Raw genomic sequence first — 5,099 nt, 5'->3', positions numbered from 1 at the left:
GGAAAACTTAGAAAAATGTTTAAAAAGAAGAAGTGAGTAACCAGAAAAACTTAGAAAAATGTTTAAAAAGAAGAAATCAGTAACCAGAAAAACTTAGAAAAATGTTTAAAAAGAAGAAATCAGTAACCAGAAAAACTGCGAAAAATGTTTAAAAAGAAGAAATCAGTAACCAGAAAAACTTAGAAAAATGTTTAAAAAGAAGAAGTGAGTAACCAGAAAAACTTAGAAAAATGTTTAAAAAGAAGAAATCAGTAACCAGAAAAACGGCGAAAAATGTTTAAAAAGAAGAAATCAGTAACCAGACAAACTGCGAAAAATGTTTAAAAAGAAGAAATCAGTAACCAGAAAAACTTAGAAAAATGTTTAAAAAGAAGAAATCAGTAACCAGAAAAACTTAGAAAAATGTTTCAAAAGAAGAAGTGAGTAACCAGAAAAACTTAGAAAAATGTTTAAAAAGAAGAAGTGAGTAACCAGAAAAACTTAGAAAAATGTTTAAAAAGAAGAAATCAGTAACCAGAAAAACTTAGAAAAATGTTTAAAAAGAAGAAATCAGTAACCAGAAAAACTGCGAAAAATGTTTAAAAAGAAGAAATCAGTAACCAGACAAACTGCGAAAAATGTTTAAAAAGAAGAAATCAGTAACCAGGAAAACTTAGAAAAATGTTTAAAAAGAAGAAGTCAGTAACCAGAAAAACTTAGAAAAATGTTTAAAAAGAAGAAATCAGTAACCAGAAAAACTTAGAAAAATGTTTAAAAAGAAGAAATCAGTAACCAGAAAAACTGCGAAAAATGTTTAAAAAGAAGAAATCAGTAACCAGAAAAACTTAGAAAAATGTTTAAAAAGAAGAAGTGAGTAACCAGAAAAACTTAGAAAAATGTTTAAAAAGAAGAAATCAGTAACCAGAAAAACGGCGAAAAATGTTTAAAAAGAAGAAATCAGTAACCAGACAAACTGCGAAAAATGTTTAAAAAGAAGAAATCAGTAACCAGAAAAACTTAGAAAAATGTTTCAAAAGAAGAAGTGAGTAACCAGAAAAACTTAGAAAAATGTTTAAAAAGAAGAAGTGAGTAACCAGAAAAACTTAGAAAAATGTTTAAAAAGAAGAAATCAGTAACCAGAAAAACTTAGAAAAATGTTTAAAAAGAAGAAATCAGTAACCAGAAAAACTGCGAAAAATGTTTAAAAAGAAGAAATCAGTAACCAGACAAACTGCGAAAAATGTTTAAAAAGAAGAAATCAGTAACCAGGAAAACTTAGAAAAATGTTTAAAAAGAAGAAGTGAGTAACCAGAAAAACTTAGAAAAATGTTTAAAAAGAAGAAATCAGTAACCAGAAAAACTTAGAAAAATGTTTAAAAAGAAGAAATCAGTAACCAGAAAAACTGCGAAAAATGTTTAAAAAGAAGAAATCAGTAACCAGAAAAACTTAGAAAAATGTTTAAAAAGAAGAAGTGAGTAACCAGAAAAACTTAGAAAAATGTTTAAAAAGAAGAAATCAGTAACCAGAAAAACGGCGAAAAATGTTTAAAAAGAAGAAATCAGTAACCAGACAAACTGCGAAAAATGTTTAAAAAGAAGAAATCAGTAACCAGAAAAACTTAGAAAAATGTTTCAAAAGAAGAAGTGAGTAACCAGAAAAACTTAGAAAAATGTTTAAAAAGAAGAAGTGAGTAACCAGAAAAACTTAGAAAAATGTTTAAAAAGAAGAAATCAGTAACCAGAAAAACTTAGAAAAATGTTTAAAAAGAAGAAATCAGTAACCAGAAAAACTTAGAAAAATGTTTAAAAAGAAGAAATCAGTAACCAGAAAAACTGCGAAAAATGTTTAAAAAGAAGAAATCAGTAACCAGACAAACTGCGAAAAATGTTTAAAAAGAAGAAATCAGTAACCAGGAAAACTTAGAAAAATGTTTAAAAAGAAGAAGTGAGTAACCAGAAAAACTTAGAAAAATGTTTAAAAAGAAGAAATCAGTAACCAGAAAAACTTAGAAAAATGTTTAAAAAGAAGAAATCAGTAACCAGAAAAACTGCGAAAAATGTTTAAAAAGAAGAAATCAGTAACCAGGAAAACTTAGAAAAATGTTTAAAAAGAAGAAGTGAGTAACCAGAAAAACTTAGAAAAATGTTTAAAAAGAAGAAATCAGTAACCAGAAAAACTTAGAAAAATGTTTAAAAAGAAGAAATCAGTAACCAGAAAAACTGCGAAAAATGTTTAAAAAGAAGAAATCAGTAACCAGAAAAACTTAGAAAAATGTTTAAAAAGAAGAAGTGAGTAACCAGAAAAACTTAGAAAAATGTTTAAAAAGAAGAAATCAGTAACCAGAAAAACGGCGAAAAATGTTTAAAAAGAAGAAATCAGTAACCAGACAAACTGCGAAAAATGTTTAAAAAGAAGAAATCAGTAACCAGAAAAACTTAGAAAAATGTTTCAAAAGAAGAAGTGAGTAACCAGAAAAACTTAGAAAAATGTTTAAAAAGAAGAAGTGAGTAACCAGAAAAACTTAGAAAAATGTTTAAAAAGAAGAAATCAGTAACCAGAAAAACTTAGAAAAATGTTTAAAAAGAAGAAATCAGTAACCAGAAAAACTGCGAAAAATGTTTAAAAAGAAGAAATCAGTAACCAGGAAAACTTAGAAAAATGTTTAAAAAGAAGAAATGAGTAACCAGGAAAACTTAGAAAAATGTTTAAAAAGAAGAAATGAGTAACCAGGAAAACTTAGAAAAATGTTTAAAAAGAAGAAATCAGTAACCAGAAAAACTTAGAAAAATGTTTAAAAAGAAGAAATCAGTAACCAGAAAAACGGCGAAAAATGTTTAAAAAGAAGAAATGAGTAACCAGAAAAACTTAGAAAAATGTTTAAAAAGAAGAAATCAGTAACCAGAAAAACTTAGAAAAATGTTTAAAAAGAAGAAATCAGTAACCAGAAAAACTTAGAAAAATGTTTAAAAAGAAGAAGTGAGTAACCAGAAAAACTTAGAAAAATGTTTAAAAAGAAGAAATGAGTAACCAGAAAAACTTAGAAAAATGTTTAAAAAGAAGAAATCAGTAACCAGAAAAACTTAGAAAAATGTTTAAAAAGAAGAAATGAGTAACCAGAAAAACGGCGAAAAATGTTTAAAAAGAAGAAATCAGTAACCAGAAAAACGGCGAAAAATGTTTAAAAAGAAGAAATCAGTAACCAGACAAACTGCGAAAAATGTTTAAAAAGAAGAAATCAGTAACCAGAAAAACTTAGAAAAATGTTTAAAAAGAAGAAATCAGTAACCAGGAAAACTTGGAAAAAAACACTTAGAAAAATTTTCAGCAAAGTGTGAAAAATATTCTAAGTGTCAGCGGAGGAAAATGCTGCAGCATCGGGAAAGATTCGCAAACTTACACCGAACATGTGCTCCGAAGTGCCGGAGGAATTGGGTGAATTGAGCCCGGCAAATGGCCAGCTGTCGTTTTGTGCCTGCAGCCCGAAAACTTTAACTTTGTCTGTCGCGGAAGTCCGGACCGAGAAAAATCCAAACGGTTTTGACCGGACCGAGTTCCAGACCGATGCAGTCAAATTTGGAATTCAGACCCATTCAGTGCCACTTGTAGTTTTTCCGCAGTGAGGTTGGCGGGGTACCCGGAGATATATGGGAACACGATTTTTAGAACAAAATGGCGGCGCGGGACCGTTCTGAAAGGCATCCGAAAAACGGTTCCACGGGCATAGCACTTTAATGACAGGTATGAGTGCATGCCGGAGAGCTCTTGGAAGTCGAATTTTTGACACTTTGTCAATTTTTTGACAGATTTGACAAACTCTTTCTGTCTGTTCTAAGAGTCAGTCAGAGACTTGTGCGGCGGTCTTTTGACACTATTGGAGGGCGGGCAAACCCCACGTTGACTCCGGCCGTCCCTCCACAGGCGCTCGTGTCCAAAATGAAGGCGAGAGACGCGAGTGGCCTGGTTCCCTTGGGTGTTGCCAAGAAGGCTGCGGGCTGACCGTTGCCTGAGCACTCCCTAAAGCCTCTTGTGATGAGAGCAGACCTCGCCTGCCGCACGACCGGCTCTGGGAGTCGTTGGGCCGCTATTTGTGAATAGTCTGGTCCTCCTCTGCCACCCGGACAAGCGCGATGGCTCTGCCGCCCTGCGGTGCTCGTCACCCAGGTTTGGGGAACACGATACTCGTAACAAAAATAAAAGGCGGCTCGGGACCTGCAGGCGAAAGGGGTCCCGTGGTGCTAAGCACGTCGACTTCGGGTCTCGGTGCAAGCCGGAGAGCTCACGGAAGTCTAAAGTTTTCGGCACGTGGTCGAATCTTTTCAAAGGCTTACCCGGCTCTTTCCGTCCATTCTGAGAGTAAGTCAGAGGCCGGTGCGGAGGTCTCTTGACAATCGGAGGGGGTGGTGGCCCTCCGCAGGCGCTCGTGTCGAAAATGAAGGCGAGAGACGCGAGTGGCCTGGTTCCCCTGGGTGTTGCCAGGAAGGCTGCGGGCTGACCCTTGCCTGAGCACTCCCTAAAGCCTCTTGTGATGAGAGCAGACCTCGCGCGCCGCACGACCGGCTCTGGGAGTCGTTGGGCCGCTATCTGTGAATAGTCTGGTCCTCCTCTGCCACCCGGCCAAGTGCGATGGCTCTGCCGCCCTGCGGTGCTCGTCACGCAGGTATGGGGCACACGATGCTCGTAACAGCAAATAAAGGCGGCTCGGGACCTGCAGGCGAAAGGGGTCCCGTGGTGCTTAGCACGTCGACTTCGGGTCTCGGTGCAAGCCGGAGAGCTCACGGAAGTCTAAAGTTTTCGGCACGTGGTCGAATCTTTTGAAAGGCTTACCCGGCTCTTTCCGTCCATTCTGAGAGTCAGTCAGAGGCCGGTGCGGCGGTCTATTGACGACCGGAGGCTCCCATGGGTGTTGCGATGAGGGTGGAGGGCACAGAACCTTGCCTTAGCACTCCCTAATAAAGCCTCTTGTGAAGAGAGCAGACCTCGCGCGCCGCACGACCGGCTCTGGGAGTCGTTGGGCCGCTATCTGTGAATAGTCTGGTCCTCCTCTGCCACCCGGCCAAGTGCGATGGCTCTGCCGCCCTGCGGTGCTCGTCACGCAGGTATGGGGCACACGATGCTCGTA

This window comes from Chiloscyllium punctatum, unplaced genomic scaffold (genome assembly GCF_047496795.1).
Source record: "Chiloscyllium punctatum isolate Juve2018m unplaced genomic scaffold, sChiPun1.3 scaffold_1587, whole genome shotgun sequence".
NCBI lineage: Eukaryota > Metazoa > Chordata > Chondrichthyes > Orectolobiformes > Hemiscylliidae > Chiloscyllium > Chiloscyllium punctatum.
The sequence above is the reverse complement of the archived record's forward strand: the minus strand, read 5'-3'. Positions refer to the sequence as shown.